Here is a 20,584-nt window from a genome sequence, read left to right on the forward strand (position 1 = left end):
GGACTTGAACTCAAGCAATCCCAATTTCATAGAAAAGCATCTTCTACACGGCAGTGGGGAGTAGATCCCAAGTCTTCAGGAGCTAATAACATCTGAGCCTGAAGTGTGTCTTGTCCCAGGCTCAGCTCTAAACTCCTTGTATTTTAACTCCTGTAGCACCATGAATTTTCAGCTGTGCCGTATATTAACTTTACTTAGAAATACGACCGCCCATAACTTTCCTCTGAAAGGCAATCCTTCAGGTACTTGAGTGAGCGCATACTCAAGATCACGTCCTCCAGATTGAGAGGGGAATTCAAAGCCCCCCCTTTTTTCTTTCCCTCTCCTTAAAACATTCAGGAGCACAAGGGAGCACTAGGCTTTCCCGGTTCTCTTACCCTGGCCGCAGCTGTCGCTAACCAGAACACTAGGATCCTGTCAGTACGTTGGCACTGCAAGGGGCAAGAGGCCAAACTCGCGTCTTTGCTGCTCCGGGGCGCCCAGACCCCGCGTCGCCCGCAGCCAGTCACCCCGGGAGAGCCGACGGCGGGGGTGGGGTCGGGGGCTTTCTCCGAGGGCAGCGCTCCTCGGAGCTGCCCGCGGAGCCCTGGGCGGGCGCGGGGTGCGCCGGCCCTCTTGGGCGCCGCGGGGCCCCTGGGCGCCCGGGGGTGCCCGGGATCTTTCGGGGCGAGGAGCCGACCCCACGGTCGGTCTCGGGGGCCGCGCCTGCAAGTATCGCGGGACTTGCGCGCATCGCCGGAGCGGCGGCTCCCGGAGCAGCTGGAGCGCGCGGGGTGCGCGCGGGGTGCACGCCGCCCCAGCCCGGGGAGGAGCGGGCGGCGCGAGGGGGGAGGCCGGGGGTGCTGTTACGTAAATGATACTAGCCCAGTGAGAGGCCTCCAGGCTGGGGCTACGGGAGGAGGAGGGGCCGCGCGAGGAGGAGGGGCCGGGAGGGAGCGGGCTGGTGGGAGGGGGGCGGGGGCCGGAGGCGAAGTGGCCGGGCGCGGCGGCGGCTCTGCCGAGGTGACAATGTGCTAGGAGCCCTGCGCGCCTCCCGCGCCTCCGCGGCCTCGGCGCCCGCTCTCGCCGCGCCCTCCAGCCCGCCGCCGCGCTATGAGGGCGCCTCTCTGGGGCTGGCCGAGGCCGGAGCCGGCTCGCTCTGCTCGCGGGCAAGTGTGAAGAGCGCGGCGCAGGGGGAGCCGGGGCTGCGCGCGGCGCTCGCGGGCCGGCGCGGGGCTCAGGTGAGCGGGGCTCGGCGCGCCCAGCGCTCGGCGCGGCCGGGGCCGGGCTGGGTCGGAGGCTGCATTCCGTGCGTGGACCGCCGTGCCCTCTTCGCGGGATCCTTGGCCACGACAGCAGGTCTCCGTCTCTCTCTTGCTTCTCCCCGTCTTTCTAATCACGGTCGGGGGCGAGTCTCCCCTGGGCGGCAGGAGTGCCAGGTGGGCGCCGCAAAGTCCTGCGGCGAGTGCCAGGGTGCGGGGCCGAGCGCTTCGGACCCGTCCCGGGGCAGGGGTGCGGGCGCAGCGGGCGGAGCGGGCTCGCTGCCCTCCCGGGCGCACGCGGCGAGCTCGCCGGCCGCTGCAGGTGCGGCGGGAGCACCGCGAGGCGCGGAACTTTCTGCCCGCCCCCTCCCGCCTTTCTCCGCCACCCGGTGGAGCTGCGGGCACTGGCCACCCTCTGCGTCCTGGCGGCGCCGGGCGGTGGCGGGGACTGTTTGGGCTCCCGCCTCGGCAACTTTCTCCCACCAGCCACGAGTGTCTGGGGGCTGCGGTGCGGGCACTTGGATTCGACCAGACGACAGGGTTTGGGGTGTTGTCCTCGACGGTTGTTGCCTTCTTCTGTGTCTACCTCCCTTTGCACACACGTTCTGTGCGTCCCTGTTTCTGACTCGCACTCTTGGCTCCCCTCTCCCCTCCGTGTATCAGTTTCTTTTTCATTCTCTTTCTCCATGTCTTTTTTTGGGATGAGTGTCTCTGTGTCCCTGATGTTCTGTCTTTTCCGCCCTTCTCCCTGTCTTGTCATATATTCTCTCCATTTCTGCCTTAGCGCTGCCTCTCTCCAAATCCCTCTCATCTCTCATGCGTCTATCCTCCTGAGCACTAGCCCTGATCCCGAGGCGCCAGTTCAACCTTCTGGGTACCTCCAGATTAAGAGACCTCCTTGCTCGGGGCCGGAGAGACTTGGGGTTGCAACCAGCCTCCCTTTATCCAGGCCCCCGTGGAACCCAGGGGCTGAATGAGGAGCCCAAGGACCAGCTGCTGTACCCCCTATTCGAGGGCGCTGCGCTGCCGGGAACCGGAGCGCACGAAGCTGCTGGTCTGGATAGCAAAAGCTGCGGGCGCCCCTTCGCGTCGCCTGTTCTCGACTGAGAGCAGTTGTTCGGTTGAATTTTCAGGTGGAGAGTCTCCATCTCCAGCCTGTACAGAACCATAGGAGATAGTGGGCAAACACAGAAGCTTAGGGATTTAGGGAAAGCTAACCTTAAAAGGGTGGGAGCTTTCCTAAGGCAAAGGTGTTGCTAGCGGAAGAGAGGAGTGTTGGGGACTGCTACCTGCCTTAAACTGCCATCACATTCAATCTTTGAGCTATTTCCTTGGGAAAGATCGCGGTCACTTTGCCCAGAAACACAGCGTGGAGATTTTATTTGCAGGGCTAAAAGCACTTGGCCGCCCCAGCCCCCTGGAAATTTCGGGTTCGCTGGGATGCCCAGATTTTCAGCTTTATGTGAAGGCTGCTTTACTCAGCCCTTATCACCTCCCCTCCCGCCCCCCAGCCTGCAGCCGTGTGTGTGTGTGTGTGTGTGTGTGTGTGTGTGTGTGTGTGTGTGTGTGTGTTCCTGCCCTCTAGTGTTAAACCTGCTGGTGTGAGCATATTGAAAAGTAAGGTCGACCAATAGGTGATTACTTTTGGACCTCTTACTTTCCCAGATCATTCTCCTTGCCTTCCCCATCCATCCCTTTTCCTTATTTTGACTATATATTGCAATACTGATCTTTGATTTTCCCTGATCTCTACAAACTCCTCTCCTGCAGATTTAGAATCTTAGTATTAAAACCGTTTTTGTGTGAGTTCAGAGATGAATGGATTTGAAAAAATTTGGTAACCTAAGGAGTGCTTTACATAGGAAAAGAGTATTTTTTTTTTTTTGCACTGTTTGCCACAAAACAGGATTTCACATCTCTGCCTTATACTCTTACTCACCTTCAGTTCTATTGAGAATTTTCCCAGGGCACTTCTACTTGTCTACATAAATGCTTTAATTCACCATTTCTGTGATGCTTATCCCAGCACAGGGCTTTAAACTGCTTGCTTATGTAGAGGCATTGTGTCTCAGATCAGATTCCGGAAAGAAGAAAGCTTTTCCAAAGGAAGTCCAGAACTGCTGTTGTGCATTATTTCAGGAACCCAGAGTTCAGAGGAAGATGGATGTTGTCTCAGATAGGCAGACCCTCGCACAGTGTGGAGAAATTAGTAAATGCTTAATAAAAACTTGTTGGTTGATTGCTTATAATCACCAGGCAGCTGATTATAGGCTTCAATGTCACCCAGCTTCACTAATGAGCCTATGGACAAGAGATTGAATTCATTCTCTCTCTCTCTGCCTGCTCCTCCCCGCCCCTCCCTCCCTCCTCCCTCTCTCTCTCTCTCTCTCTCTCTCTCTCTCTCTCTCTCTCTCTCTCTCTCTCTCTGTTTCATTTAGTGATTTAGTCTTTTATGAGTGAGAATTCAGAACTGGCTGAAGAGATGTTGAAACATGAATGCTCTACATGTTTTTAGCTCATTCACTGCTTTTAATTGCCCCCCTCTGTAAATACTTGACTGATCTTTAACGTCACTAGAGAATTGAAGAAATGAGTTTAGAGACACTTATGGGTGGCATCTATCAACCTTCTTGCTTAAAAGTAAACTGAGACGTGACATCATCTGGGAGGCTACTACTTTTGTGTATTTTTCAATGAATGAAAATTTTTCTCTTTAATATAAAGAGCAAATATCAGCTTAAAATGATTGGGGGGGCTATGAATTGTGCTACAAACTGAATCGCTTACCTTAAATAATTTGTAAGTTTCCTTACTGCTTCATATATATATATAAGAGGTGTGACACCACATGCGTATGAGAATTTGCCAAAGTACCTTGAGATGTAATGCCTCCTAAAACAAGCTGCTAGTAGGAATCCGTGGGCAGCAGTCTTGCTTTCTGATGACATATTGGTTGACTAGTAAACAGGGATTTACCATGAGTATTGTGCAGGAGCGTATTCAAGGCAATTTTGCTTCAAAATAATTACCTATAAATCATCTGATAGTCTACCCAATTTTTGGATTTAAAAATAGCAAGGACACAGTGAATGTAGAAATTCTGATATTGGTTCAGATATGTTCTTGTTCTTAACTGATCTGAATGAGACTCATTTAGCTTTTTAATTTAATGTGCATTAATTTCAGGTTAAATAGTTATGTCAGAGTGCAATACAGATTCTATTTTGCGAACTTAATTTTTAGAAGTGATAGTTGTAACAGGAACATTTCCATGTAATAGAGATTGTGCAGCTTTTTAAAACTTTGGCATTTTAGGAAGAAAGTGAGAGAGCAAGCAATGAGTGAATATTTTTATTTTTTCTGGCTTGCCAGTGAAGAGAAGATTGGTGATTTTGAGTAATAAGGAAAAGACATCATGTGAAATAAATAAAAATGCTACATATTTCTGAGAAGTATTCACTCTGCCTTATGAAAAGGAACAATTCCTATAGTTTTGTATTGTAATTGACATGACTTATTAGTCCTCAGATCCTCAAGTGATATCTCTTGCAATAAACAGCACATTTGTGACTGACTTTTACAACATCACCTTCAGTCTGTGTTGCTGTCAGGAGTAGGAACATGTAGACATTGTAAATCTAATGGGATTTAACAGGATCACTACTTTGAAGACTAAGGACCATATGCCTAAATATCAAAGAATTTTAACTGGGCTTTGGTTCAAAATCCTTTCCTCTACTCTGGTCATCAGAATAAACATATGTGAAACATCAAATCTGTACATAAATATATATATATATATATATATATATATATATATATATAACACTTGATCTTAGCCAAAAGGCCGAGAAGCGATTATATATATATTTTAAAGATTGATTTATGCATATAAGAGCTGGGGTACAGGCCAGAGGTGGCTGGGTCAGGGAGAGGATTCACAAGAGACAGAGCTGGGAACAGAACAGGCAGATTGACCAAAGTACACTGCTGAGGGAAACAAAAGGAAAGTCAGGAGAGGTCTGCTGCGCAGTGTGGGTTGCTTCCTGGCCAGCCAGGGATCGAACTCTTGCTGCAGAGGCTGTGGACAGCTTCACAGGCTGCGTCTTAACCCCTTGTGCCACCAGGGAAGCCCCATATATTTATATTGATACTGACAAGCTATTTGATAACATTTCTTAATATTCCCCATCCCCCATTCACACCCTAGACATATGTTTGACCATATAAATGGAATTTAAAGATCAACATTGTCTGCTTTGGTAAACTATCATTTGAACAGTTAAACTTTCATTTGCAATTTCCATCTTCACACCATTTAACTAATTACTTTGCCATTCAATTACAGGCATACATATTTTTGGAGTATAACTTTCATTGTGAAATTTAATATTTAGAGAATTCAAAGACAGTCGTGAAAATGAACATACACATTAATTCATTAATAGTTGATTATCCATGTAGGGTATCATAAGTTACTATAAGCAATTATTTTTGGGAGCAAAATATTAATTTAGCAGACTTTATTTATTTAATAGTTGTTTCTCCTTGATTCAGATTTAGACCTATGTCTATGCTTTCAGTGTAATACAGTTATAATTTTATATTTAATAAATCTTAGCTTGTTTACCAGGAAATGATTACAGGTAGCTAAAGACATCTGTGTAATTAATGTATGTCCTAATGTCCCTGTAAATGCATTAACTAAAATTATTTTTTATTTTATTTTATTTTTTTTAAATCTTCACTTTTTTAAATTAATTTTTTATTTATATATTTTATTTATTTATACAGGCACTGGGGTACAGTCAGAAGCGCGGGAGGGTGAGAGAATTCACCAAAGCCAGAGTGGGGAGCAGAGCAGGCAGAAGGACCTAGGTACACTGCTGAGGGTAGCAGCGGGTGGCAGGAGAGGTCTGCACGCCATGTGGGACCCTCCTCTGGTGTCCGGGGAGCAGTCGGGGATCGAACCAGCACTGCAGAGGCTGCGGGCAGCTTCGCAACCCAGCGCTCAACCACTGCGCCACTGGGGAGGCCCTAAAATTCATTTTTAGCTGTGAGTTTTTCAACTTTATTTTCTTAATATGTCACAGTACCTATTTAGAACACTTAATTTTTAAAGTTATTTATCTCAGTTATTTATTTTTAAAGATTTATTTTATTTATGCATATAAGAGCAGGGGTATAAGCTAGAGGTGTGGGGTGTGAGAGGATTCATCAGAGACAGAGTGGGGAGCAGAGCAGGCGGATTGACTGAAATACTCTGTTGAGAGGAGCAGCAGGTAAGAGAGGAGAGGTCTGTTGTGCCATCTGGGTAAGCTTCCTGGCCAGGGATTTAACTCTTATGCTTCAGTGGCTGTGAATAACTTCATAGTGCTGAGTCTTAATCCCTTGCATCACCAAGGAGGCCCTAATCTTGGTTCTTAAGACATTGTTGGGGTTTAATACTTGGAGTAAGTTAAAATAGGGAGATAGGTCTTTACTCAAAGGATTCAGTTTCATATAAATGTCCACATTACTCATGAACTATCAATTTCTTCCAGTGTCCACACCACTATAATCCTCTTCACAATATCCCTAAAGCAAGATTTGAAATATCAGTTGTTAAAAGTTTTTCTATATTAATGCTAACCCCCTCCCTCCCCAACATAGCATGAGAGGGATGTAGGGAAAGTAATGACTGTTAACATCACTGATGTAAACATATTTGTGATCATACTATTATGTGAGAAAATTAAATACACTGCATTAAATATGTAGATTTATTCTGATATTTTTAAAAAGTGCTCACTGTTATAATAGATGGGAATTATCCAAGATATAGCATATCATGGTTTTAACATGATGTGTAATTAATTGGTACTGTTTGATGCATTAAACTATATTGAATTGTCACTTAAAACTTATTGAAGTTCTTGTAGAATATTATAGGAAGAATGTGATTAAATTGTTGGTTGGCATTTTGTGAACATAATACATGTGCAGAGTTGCCACTATAAACAGAAAGAAGAATTTAAAGCACAGCCTGTATATTCAAAATCATCCAAGTTATACATCAGATATAGTAGTAAATGTCTATTTTCTAATATTTATTGCCTTATTGCCTAATATTACAAGCACAGTGCTCTTTGTTTTTTGTTAAAGTAGATTTTGACGTATGGAGGGATTAAGTATCTTCTTGTAAATCAGAAGCATAATAACTGGCTTAATTTTCTCTTGAGATTTTTACTGTATAGTTTTAAATAAAGGGGGTGAGTTTATATGTCTATCAAGACTACTGTGCAATACTATCATTAGTCTAATGAGAGAAAATTGGAAAAATATTTGGAGACAAATATACATGAAGGTATAGTCATTTCAATTTATGTGCGAGGGAGTTAGAAAGGGTAAATTGAGCTACATATTGATAAAATAACTAAAATTTATTGGTAGCTTATTTCTACTAGAGGTAAATAAAAATCTTACAGTTCTTTTTTTCAAATTTTATTTTTGCATAGAAGAACTGGTATAGGCCAGAGGTGTGGGAGGTAGAGTGTTAGAGGATTTACCAGAGACAGAGTGGGGAGCAGAACAGGCAGATTTACTGAAATACACTGCTTAGCGGAGCAGCGCATGAGATAGGAGAGGTCTGCTGTGCCATATGTGGGTTAGCTTCCTGACCAGGGATCCAACTTAGACTATAAGGGTGATAGTGCTGAGACTTAACCGCTAGGCCATCAGGGAGGCCCTCTCAGTATTTTTGGGGGGTAAGCTTTTTATATGATGGAATATCTGTAGTAATTTATAATTATTATTAATCTGTAAAGAAGTGATGTGTTCATCTTTGATGAAATGTGTTTTTTATTTACTCTTGGCCTTTTATTACTTTAAAGCAACTTTGTGTTAATATTTTTGTTTACTGTACTAAGACATTGTTTTAATAGGCCTTTTCCTTAGACTTTTTTTTTAAAGATTTATTTATGCATACAGGAACGGGGTTACAGGCCAGAGGTGTGGGGGAGGGGGCAGTGAGAGGATTCACCAGAGACAGAGTGGGGGACAGAACAGGCAGATTAACTGAAATACGCTGCTGAGGGGAGCAGCGGGCAAGTCAGGAGAGGTCTGCTGCGCCATGTGGGTAGCTCCCTGGCCGGGTATCGAACTCGTGCTGCAGTGGCTACGGTTAGCTTCATAGGTTATGGGTCTTAATCCCTTTCACCACCAGGGAGACCCCTCCTTAGACTTTTTTAAAGAATATTTTTTTCTAGACTAACTGATGCTTGATTAGGTTATACAAGTGATTTTAATTAGATACCTCCAAATAATGTGTCACTTCCTCTGTCTGCTTATTTTCTTAAAAAAATAAAAATTTGTACTTAATGCTGTTTTCAGATTCTGTAAATGAAATGTGGGTTTTATGGGATTACTGACTAGCCTAGTTTCAAAATGCAATACAGTCTTTTCTCTTTTCCTCAACAAATTCCACCTCTTTGAATCCTCAAGGCTCATATTTCTTTGATTCTCTTGAAGATTCAGCCCCAACTGGGTCTGTATGTCACTTAGCCTGAAAAGTATTAGAAACCAGCCTGTCCTGGGTGATGGTTCAGATATTACCCATACCCTATAGATTTTCCGTGTACCTTTGTATTTTTTTCTTAAGAAATTCTGTGTTTATCATTCCTCAATACTTCCTTCTCCTGTGTCTTTTCCTTAGTAAATCCTGGGTAAGCAGGATAAGTAAATAAAAAAAGAGCTTCTTTTCATTTCATCATTTAGTCTCTGAGTAGGTAAGAGACAGACGCTGTAGCTCTTGCATCTGGGTCATTTAGCAGAAGGCTAGGGATGCTAAATTTGCATCTCATTACCTTTGTCTACTTTTAGAATTGTGTGCTTGGGCTCTGTGGTCAGTTGGCAGTTGGCAGGCCCATGGCTCCTAGGGAATGCTGTGTTATTTGAGGAGATGCCAATTTCAGTTGCCACACAGTTCTCATATTCTTTGGTTAGATTTCCTTTATGAAACATCCAATATAAGTTTCATTACTAATCCTAGACTATTGACTTCATGTCAAAAATTCCTTGTGATAGTAATTGATAGATTGTGATCAACAACTTCAATAATTTATATTCTCTGGCTCCCATTCCCTGACTTTGGAATTGTGTTTCTTCTATTTGTTAAACTTAGAGTAGACATTTCGTCACAGATTTTTAAAAAGTTTTATTGTTGTGCAATAACTTGAGATGAATTGTAGGTAATTGAATGGTGCAGCTGAATTAACACACTGAATTGCTAGTTATGAGGCACTTCATTTGCTATTGCAGACAACAGTAGGCCCATTTTGCTTCTACAATGCACAAATTCTTATTATCTATATAAAATTCTAATTCAAGTGGGGTAACGTATGCATAATTTTCATTCCCTTTGTAAGGAAAAATAACCTCCACAAATGTGAGATATTTGCAACTATCTCATTAAATAATTTTGAAGATCATTAATTTTTTTTGAGAATGTTAATCAGTTTCTCATTCCCCACAAGAAAGTGGAAGATATTTCAGAGACAAGAAATCAATACTGCTTTTACCCTGTGTACCTGAAGATCTGTAGATGTGATAATTTGATTTATTTCAAAAGAAAGCCTCATTGGAATCATTCTCAACAGCATTATTGCCTTATGAATATGCCTCATATGCAGAAAAGTCATAATTTTGTTCTTGAGTTTTCTTTATTTTAGGTGTTTTAATGGTAGTTTTTATTCTAGGTCAGTGTACTTGCTTTTAAACAGGTGACATCTGGTTTTGGAGGGAGGACTGAGACATGTATTTATTAAATACCCTTTTGAAGTTTCATTAAGTATTATACCAAGGGGGTAAAAGTTAAAACTATTACAGATTGAATGGAGTGAAGCACTGGTAGAGGAAATAGTTCAAAATTTGGGAAATAGACTGAAATTGAGGAGGGAGCCACTTTAAATGAGTGAGGGTCAATAATGCCAAAAAATGGCAGAAATTAGATAGATACTGGGGCTGAAATTGAATAATTAATTAATGTGTGTAGATGAAATGGCCAACCTCTAATTGCTAGTTCTAACTCCTATACAAACATCTCAGTAGCATTACCACTCCAGACCATTCCCCCTAACACATACTAATGAAATTATGTGGACTTCTGAGGGACAATAAGGGCATCTAGGGACAAATGTTAGAACCATAGAATAAAGCTCCCTTTTATTTTGGCACTTTAGGTTTTAAACCTTAATGATCAGTATCTTGCTTACCCTAAAGCAAAGTTCTAATGAGTAAGACCAACTGAAGTACTGCAGCCTCAGCATTTTCTATCCCTTCATTCTTAAATATAAAGCAGTAGCCAAGGATCACCAGACATCTAAAAAATAATGTAAGAAAAATATTAGGAAAAGTCTTGAAAATAAAATCACAAAAAAAAAAAAAGCTTGGCAAAAGAATGGCAAAAGAAAAATACAAGAAGATTAAAGAGATACCCTGTTGAAAAAAAATATTAGGAAAAGTCTGCAACATGAAAGAGAACAAAATAAATGTAAAACATAAGATGTTTCAGGAGATAATTAAAAGATCATAAAAGAGACAGCACAATTGTAATCCTTGAAAAAATTGAAAAGTATGTTGCATTCATAAAACAAAGGGCTGATATGGAAAGTAAAGAAATAAATGAAAAAGAAAAAAAGTTGGAAATTAAAGATTTTCAAATAATATGCAATATGGAAACTTTTAATTTCTTTTTTGTTTAAAGATTTATTTATTTATGCATACAAGAGCTGGGGTATAGGCCAGAGGTGTGGGGCGGGGGTGAGAACAATCACCAGAGACAAAGTGGAGAGCAGAACAGGCAGACTGACTGAATTATAATGCTGAGAGGAGCACCGGGTGAGAGAGGAGAGGTCTGCTGTGCCTTGTGGGTTGCTCCCTGGCTGGCCTGGAATCTAGCTCATACTGCAGAGGCTGTGGATAGCTTCATAATGCTGTGCTTAACCCCTTGTGCCACCAGGGAGGCCCGAAAATCTTAATTTCTGATAGAGAAAAACAACAATGTAAACAAAAAGAAGAGATGGAAAATAGTAAGAGTCACAATCTCCTGAAGTGTTAACTCCTACTAATTGGAGGTCTGTGAAAAAACAACAACTATATTTAGAACAAACTTTGAAGAATTAATAATTCTCAAATTTCTGAAGGAAGATGATTTGCAACTCTAAATTCCATATTCCCTGGAAATATCAGTCAAGTACAAGGGTAAAATAAAGATATTTTCCTCAAATGTAACATTTCATTAGAAATTATTCAAGTTCAAACACCATCAAAGTGTAATTAAGGGAAAGATGATGATAACTGCTATGTCATCCTTTAATGCAAACTATTCATATTGTTTCAATCTGGTATAGGGTTAATGTGAAAAAAAAAAAAGGCAGAGAACTTTGGCTAGTGGGAGGCTCTGGAACAAAAGGGACCCTATGGAACATTTAATGTTGAAAAGACAAAAAATGGTGCAAGTACAGGTAGAAACTCCAATTTAAAAAAAACAAAACAAAAAAAAAAAAAAACAACAACTGCAAAGAGGGAACTAACCGTAGTAGCCCTGAAATGTACAGTATTTTTATATTGAATATAAATGGTATTTACCGATTTTCAACTTTTAGCATCTCTTTTGACAAAATATGATCATGACTATAAGGATGAAAATATGAACAATGGTGATGTTATAGTAAGCATGTAGAGGGTAGAGGTTGGGAGTTAGGTGTGGTGATTAGGGAGAACCGAAGGAAAGAATTGGAAGATCAACATATTAAAATGGGGTCAAGATATGGTGTCTATAGTTGATGCAAGAACTAGTAGTGAAAATACATGTTACTTAAAGTTATAAAGACAACCTAGAGGAGAAATAAGAGAAAGCATATAGATTAATTAGGACTGGTAAGCAAGATAATTTTGTTAATGTGTAAAATACTTTGGATCCATTTGTTTTGGTCATAATATACTTTGGTTTGATTTTTTAATGATGTAATAGCTTTTAGGTGGGTATGTATTCTCCAGATTTTCACAGATTTCAGTCACTTATTGAATAAAGATATTTGGATTCAAGGCTTCCATTGTAGAGCTAATAAATAATGAAAAGAGGACAGGGACCAGTGAGGAAAGGACTGGATGGGATCAGAAGAGGTGGTTGTGCTATATAAAGGACTATAAATATTTGGAACTTTTGTCACTAAACAATAGTTTCCATTCCCTACAGTATTATAAAGGTCATGGGTTAAGAGCAAATAATTAATTCTAGTCTTCATAAAACCATTAAAAATCTCTGTAAGAAGTTATTAGTTTCTCTGGATCTCAGTTTCCTCATCTTTAAAATGAAGCAACTAGTGTATTAAAAAAAAATCCAGCATTACTCTCTGTTCTGCTGCTTATTTACTTAATAAAGGCAGAGCTATCAATTTTTTTGATAATGAAGTGAACATTATTTAATAAGGTCTGGTGTCTCAGGACTGATTAGGTTTTTTACTTGCTCTAGATCTTTACTATGGTAGAAGTGTTAATTGACTTTTAAACAATGGTCCTTGGTGTCCTTCAAATATGTTTCTGTTTAACTTGTGCTAACTGAATTGACCGCTCAAATCAGAATTATGCATCTTTCATTTTTATTTATTTATTTATTTATTTTTTGTGGGACCCTCGCCAGCAGCCGGGGAATGAACCAGCACTGCAGAGGCTGTGGGCAGCCTCGCAGCCCAGCGCTCAACTGCTGCACCACCAGGGGAGGCCCTCATTTTTAAAAATTTTTTTAAAGATTTATTTATTTATACAAGAACTGGGGTACAGGCCAGATGTGTGGGAGGGTGAGGGGATTCACCAGACATAGAGCAGGGAGCAGAACAGGCAGACAGACTGAAATACACTGCTGAGGGGAGCAGCGGGCGAGACAAGAGAGGTCTGCTGTGCCATGTAGGTATCTCTGTGGCTGGCCAGGGTTCGAACCCACACTGCAGAGGCTGCGGACAGCTTCACAGTGCTGCACTCAACCCACTGCACCACCAGGGAGGCCCACATCTTTCATTTTATTAATTTGTAATAATAGTTTCTCTAGTAGCATTGTTTTGATAGAAATTTTCATTAGTAAAGGACTTCTTAAAAAAGTGATTTTTGTTAATGTCAAAAGGCAGAGCATTAGCTAGCCCTTTGTAAAAAGATCCTATCTCCATCCCACCTCTATTTTCCTGAATATTTTAATAGCACTGATCAGTAATTTTAAGCAACGTTTTGTAGTGATTTTCAGATATAGATGGTAAATTGTATAGTCCTCTGTGTTATTAAATTATACCAGTCACTGTGATTGTCTGTAATGTGTCTGCAGATTCAGAGAAGAATTGATGGATGAAGCATGGTGAATTCAACATTACACAGATGTGAATATACTGCCAACTCATATTGGCAGCTGCTCTTAAAGTTCTTATTGTTTGTGCTAACACTTTTAATTTTGTAGCCAATCAGAAATAGTTGCTTTAAAGATACTAGCTATTTCTAATGAAAGCGAGACACAGATGGGTCCCTCCAATTTCTAACCTGCTGGTTCTTGGAAGAAATCTCTCTCCCTTCTCCCCTCCCGCCTCTCCCCTTTTTCTGTCTTTAGCATCTACTGACTATGAAATCAATTCGGAACTCTCCATATAGTGTGTATATAGAAGTAGGGAGGGAAATGAGCAAATTTCCCAGTTTTATCTCGTAACTTTTGTAACACAAAAAGTTGGAAAATTAAGAATAAATTTTGCTTTTAATTTAGCCATTATATTTAATCCAGGTTTTTTTTTTTTTTTTTCAATGTGAGTACCATTCTCTTGAATCATCTTCTTTAACACTTTTCTGAGTGTTTTGGAAAAGTTACTTTGTGGCAGTTAGAAGTAACTTGTCTTTTGCTTTGCATAATATTGGTTTATTTAATTCCCACAAACACAGGTCTTTATTTTTCTCCCACCTAATACTTACAACTAATGGGCTGCCATGAGGTCTGCGGTGACTGCATGAAATGTACTGATTATTTTGCTTGGCACTTAGCAAGTGTTGAACAAATGCTAGCTGTTATTAATGTATCTTCTTTCAAGTCCCTCTACTGGCATTTAGTGCAACAGGTACCTAGTGAATCTGTTCAACTGATTTCTGAAATATAATTCTCAAACCTGGAAGAGTTATGTAAGGAGTTACTGTAAAATCAGATCTGAGGAGACAATAAATAAGTTGGAGTCAAAGGTAGGATTGAAACAAAGCAAAATAAAAACAGTGAAACCTTAGTGAAATATTTAGAAATCTTATTTAAGTGTGAAAAAGGAAACCATCCGATATTTTTCTTTTTCCTTGTGGCCTTCTTTTTCCTTTCACTGAGCATAATTCCTTCTAGTTCCATCCACGTTGCTGTGAATGGCATGAGTTTATCTTTTTTTAATTGTGGAGTAGTATTCCATTATGTATATATGCCACATCTTCTTGATCCAGTTATCTATTTTTGGATATTTGGATTGTTTCCAGATTTTACCTGTTGTAAATAGTGCTGCAATAAACATAGGTGTATAGGTGGTCTTTTGAATCAATGTTTTTGTGTCCTTTGGGTAGATCCCTAGTAGTGGAATTGAAGAAAACTCGATGGGGACTACACTTGAGGGGGTGGGGAGAAGCAAATATTGTTTAAAAATGAACAATGATGTGAAAAAATAAAAATAATTAAAAAAAGAAAAAAGAAAAAAAGTGAAAAAGGAAATATGTGGAGGCAAATTTTATCATATATCACAGTAATTTACAGATTGTGAACAAGCATAACACTGTTTTAATGCTGGTTTGCAGAAGAAAGTGCATCTGACTTAGAGAAAGGGTGGTAATTGTCTATTCTCTTTGTCTTTTTTTTTGGTAAATTCCAATGTCACTGCTGATTTTTGTTAAGTGTTCTTGGTTAAGTAGTCAGTCTATATTTCTGCCTTAGTATTTTTTTTTAAATTAGCATTGACTGTATTAATTTTTCTTGTGGATGATCCTTGTAGAAATTGAAAGATTAATTTTTTGTTTCATGTGTGAATTTGAAAATAAAATAGTAAAAATTTTAAAGCATATTGCCACCCCAGACTTAATCCATGAATGTAAAAGATGAAACATTATTTTTGTTCCTTAGAGAAACAGACTTCTTTTTCAATACAGGACATCTAGTTATTTTAATGATTTTTATAAATGCTTAACTGAAGATTTTTTATTTATAACACATAAATTGAAATAATTTATTACAGATTTCTCATTTAGAAATGTTTGAATTTCAATTCTCTTTTCTATATGAGGAAAATATGTTATTTGAAAACTGATAGTTTGTTCCTTCACAATAATTTGTACAAATGATAAATATACATAAATTAATAAACTGCTGGTAGGAATCTAATGATGCATCATGCTGTTTATGATTTATTTCTGAATTATTTGCTGACTGTTGAAATGTACCAACACTAATTGTTTAATGAAACCTACAACTTCCTTAACTCCAAAACATATTCAACAAAATAGAATATTTTTAGAAAATGAATAACTTACATTATGTTTTGAGAGAGTTTATTTAGGGACGTGGAGATATTATATTATAATTATATTATTAATTATATTATAATATAATTATATTATATTATCTGATAGTATATTCATTTAGTTGCTTAAAAATCTCTTAAAATAATTTAAATATCCCATTACCAATTTTTCCCACTATGATTCAGACAGTTTTTGAGTGCTTATCTAAGCATCATGTTTGGGCCTCAGTTTCATTTTCTTAGTACTCCTGTTGCTTCCCATCCTGAAGTTCTTTGTACTATCTGAATATACTTAAAAGTGATTAAGAGGCCTCTCTGGTGGGGAAAGGGGTAAAGCACAGCACTGTGAAGCAATCCACAGCCTGTGCAGCAGGAGTTCAATTCCCGGGAAACAACCCACATGGCTCAGCAGACCTCTCATGACTCTCCTGCTGCTCCCCTTAGCAGAGTATTTCATTCAGTCCACCTGTTCTGTTCCCCACTCTGTCTCTGGTAATCCTCTCACCCCCTGCACCTCTGGCCTGTACTCCAGCTCTTGTATGCTTACATAAATAAATCTTTAAAAAAAGTGATTACAAAGAAAATGTTATTGTAAGTTCCAACAAACTTGTAAAAAATTTCTGTATGAGAAAATTAAATCAATCAGGAATTCCTGCTATATCTGGGAACCTTGCATTAGTTAATCATTTTCAACCAATGTTGCATTAAGTCACAGACAGACAATTGATTTTCTTGTATTGTGGCATCTATCTGCTAATATATTACACTACCTGTACTTATTTTATAATGTGATAGTCCACTGAAAATTTACCTTGTAAGTTTGCTTTGGGAAAAGCTTATATTTTATTTAACTTTGGAAATTAGTAGCAAATAATATGCTCCATAATTATAAATATACCACTAAGATATTGAAAGATTGAGTGGTATGACAGATTTTGCAATATATTTTTGACTAACATGAAATCAGTGGCACACTGTTGCCAGTCACAGGGTAGGTCTAACACCCACTCTGTGTATATCTGTCTGTGAATGGGTGTGTATGTGTTTCCCAATTTTACTGAGAATTGAATTTTCCTCTTTATGGGTTTCCTGGGTATTTTTATATGTGGACCTTCATTTTGCTTGGGACTATTGAACTTAAACTGTCACTAATCTAATTTTAAGATACTTCGTATTTATTTTTGATTTTTTTGTTGTTCTGTTAACTCTAGAATCTGTTTTGATTTTTTTGGACCAAATTAAGTATTGGTCTAACTTTCTAAAACTCTATGTACAGCCTTATTTTCACTATAATTTTATCAGGTTTAAATCAATAGTTTTGAATTTTTAGACAATCTAAAATCTTTTCATTCACACATTTACCATTGTCATTCTACCCACACTAACACACCTTAAAACTTCCACATTTCCCCATGTTTAATTGATGTTATTTTCTTCCCCTTTTTTAAAAATTATGTGTATTTAGTATTTACCATGAAAAAATATTTTGTAATTTAACACAAGTTGTATTTGGCCACATCTATATTGTATTATGAATTATATTATAAATACTTATGTACTTTTAATTAGGCAAAGGCAAAACATCTCATAAAAACTTGAAATATTGAAATTACAGGCCAATAAAATCTTGCCACATTTTAATGCAGAAATGTATTGGCTATAAGATTATTCCTTTATGAGCAGTTAAATAATCAATGAATCTGATCAGTGATTTGGGATCTACTTAATTTAAGACACTATATAAATGAAGGCGTTCCCAAAATTTCATCAAGAGGCACATACTTACAAATGCATTTACAACAATGGGTTCATGTTCATGGCATATAATTGCCGGGTGCTTTTGCAGATCTTAAACCCTCAGGTCCAGTAGGTGAAATCCTTTTTTTCTGTGTGTCTTTACTTAAGCTTCCTATATGTCTCTGTCTTACTGAAGTCTCACACTATTAAAGATGGTTTTCCTCATTCCTGCATTGAGGATTATTTCTACTCAAGAGATGAACAACATCTGCAAAGTGGAGCTATCTATTTTCATAAGACTACACTCTTCTATTAAGAATGGATGTACTATAAGCAAATATAAATGTCACCATTCTATGTGAACAATATTACAAATTTATGAATGACGAACGTATTACTGCATATTGCTAGCTTATAGAATTCTTACTATTTTCTGTTTTTAAACAAAAAAAATAATGCTATGTTATTCATGATTGTATTTTATAGGAAAATATGTGCCTTATTTGTTTATTTACCACTGCTGGGGCTTTAGGAGCTCAAGGACAGTGAGATTCTTTAGGATCTAGAATCCCAATTTGATGATATGCTTGGCTGATTGCCATCTAACAAGTCATTCAAAGGACTTAAGAATTCTGATGTCACATATCACCTAGTTAGTTTCAGAAACAAATTTTATACTGTATCCCAGTTTCACATTACTTTCTCACTACAGGTTTATACCTTCTGTTTATTAGAAATATAATGAATTCTTAACTTTTTGTTAACACCCTTAGATTTCCTTCTGGAAGGCCAAATGTGTTTATTGGAGATGCCAATACTAACACCAATAAAAGCACCAAATAATGAAGGATGAAAAGAAAAGGAACTTGTATTTCCAGGCTAATGCTGTGTTGTGGTTGGCCTGTTTCTCCTCCTTTCATGCACCTACCATCCTGTGTGCCTTGTATCACTTCACTGACCTTGGATTTTAGTGCTGTTAAAGCTGAATAGGGCACAGCTTTCCTTTTCTCTCCCTGCAGGTCTCAGGAGTGAGATCTAGTCCCTGGCATTATTCTCTGACACTTTCCTGAGTTACTTCTTGAAATGGAACTAATCAAGGAGTAATCTTACTGATGCTCATGCAGCTTTCAATGTAAGGATATGTAATTTTGTCTTTTCCTATAGTTAAATGTATCCTTCTATCTTCCTAAATTAAAGATGTCTATCTACATTTATCTGTCTTTTGTAGATTATGAAATTCAAGGAGACAGTCCAGTATGGTTCTTTTTGTGCTGCATCTAAAATGCCCTACAGAATTAAATCCTTTCATATGCATTTAATTAGATTACACAGGTAAGGAAAGCTCCCCTGGGTCTTCCATAGCAGTAGACACTACTTTTGAAAATGATGCAGGCCAAAAAAGGATTTAGGTCTGTCAAATTTTTATCTTGTTTTCCTAGTGTAATAGTTGAAAATATCTTTTTACTCTGTTCTCTTAATATTTTTCTCGAGATTTTTTTCCCTCTCAAATTCCATTGTTAACTAGTCAAAGATTATACAGTTTATGTGCTTGCCAAAGCCCTTGTGTATTTAAAATAGCAATGTCTTCCTGTTTTTCAACAGAGTGGCTCAAGAGTTCTGCCACCTCTGTCATTTTAAAGAATTTGAAATTTGTTTCCTTTGTAAGGGACATAACTCATAAAGCTTAATATTGAAAGAGATCTTGAGAGATGATCCTGTTGCCCCACCAGCCCCCAATCAAGGTTGTGCCTTCTTAAAATCCAAGACTGACATGTTTCTTTAAAATAAAACTAATCCATATTGTGAACACCATTGCATATTCCACATTAGAAATCGAAAAGGGTCTCTCTAACTTTAATTCTGAGTATGAAACTCCTGGATATGAAAACCTCTGAAAGGTTTTTAAAATTCTAGAGCTTATCATTCAAGACCCTTTAAGGAAATTCATCCCAAATGACCTTTGTATCCTCATATGTCATCTTTTACCTCGTCCTGATCTATTTTCAGGAATCACTGAATTATGGTTCTGCATGACCTGAATATGTCATAGATGTCCATCACTCTATTTCTTTGCTTACACTGTTTTTCAGTCTTGAATTCATATCCTCTCATTTCAAGTATTGGGTAATGTATCTTTTTAAAGGACGTTTCCTACATTTCCAAGGCAATATTTTTTTCTGTTCCAATAACACTTTGTTCTTATTGAAATTGCTAACTGACACCATAGTTATGTCCTCATCTGTCTCCCATTTAAAATTACACTTTTTCCCAATGAAGGCATCACATTCCTCATTGTTCCCCTGAGGCCAACCAGAGTTCATAATAAAGCTAATCATTCAATATAAGTCTTGAAAAATTGTTAAATATTGATTGAGTACAACAAAGGGCTGTGAATTTAATGATGTTCTATTGATTGAACCTTTGTGACACATCTGATATCTTTTTCTGAAATATGATGGGGTTATAAAAATATTAACATAATCCATTCCAAAGATAATTACCGAAATTTTTCAAGATAGAGGGTTCAAAGGGTGCTTAAAGGCCTTGTAATTCCAACAACTAGTCAGTACTTGAAGTTCTTTCAACATTTCTGAAGAATGAACAGCTTCTTGAACTCTTCCTTCTTACAGGATGCATGGCTCCAAAATACACCATTTTGTACAGCACACACTCACATTATATAAACAGTAGCCGTGTTGGTAAAATTATTGGCAACTAGCTGGGAGACAATTGGAAATAATTTTAATTTGAAATAAGATAACTTGCATAGATAGTGGTAGAGACAGAGAAAAACAGATTATCATACAAACAATTCACATTCTGGTCAGTGCATGTTCATCTTATCTATTTACCTATCTACATACCTACTTATCTACGTATACCTACCTACCTACCTACGTACCTACTTACTTAATCTAGCTCTCTAATTTCAGATATATAAATAAATAAGGGGTGCCTAATTATCACATTATACTTCCAGATTTGAGACCACAAGATGATTATATTTTTCTGGTTTATCTTTACTGCTATTCAGAAAATTATCCTGAAATTTAGTTG

The 20,584-nt window shown here is 38.7% G+C and overlaps 1 protein-coding gene across 6 annotated transcripts in view; it reads left to right on the forward strand.

Moving 5' to 3' along the window:
• The first annotated feature begins 389 nt into the window (after window positions 1-389).
• Window positions 390-20,584, forward strand: part of GALNT13 (polypeptide N-acetylgalactosaminyltransferase 13) — a 446,421-nt gene continuing 426,226 nt past the window's right edge. Inside the window, exons 1-2 of one of the 6 annotated variants that reach the window (XM_054699730.1) lie at window positions 18,523-18,659; window positions 18,756-18,859. The gene's annotated coding sequence lies outside the window, so the exon portion shown is untranslated. Of the gene's footprint in view, window positions 421-982; window positions 1,339-18,522; window positions 18,660-18,755; window positions 18,860-20,584 lie in introns of those variants that run through there. The other 5 variants (XM_054699734.1, XM_054699735.1, XM_054699736.1 and 2 more) reach the window with 5 other exon arrangements.

Source organism: Talpa occidentalis, unplaced genomic scaffold (assembly GCF_014898055.3).
Source record: "Talpa occidentalis isolate TD23 unplaced genomic scaffold, MPIMG_talOcc4v2.1 talOcc4.3, whole genome shotgun sequence".
NCBI lineage: Eukaryota > Metazoa > Chordata > Mammalia > Eulipotyphla > Talpidae > Talpa > Talpa occidentalis.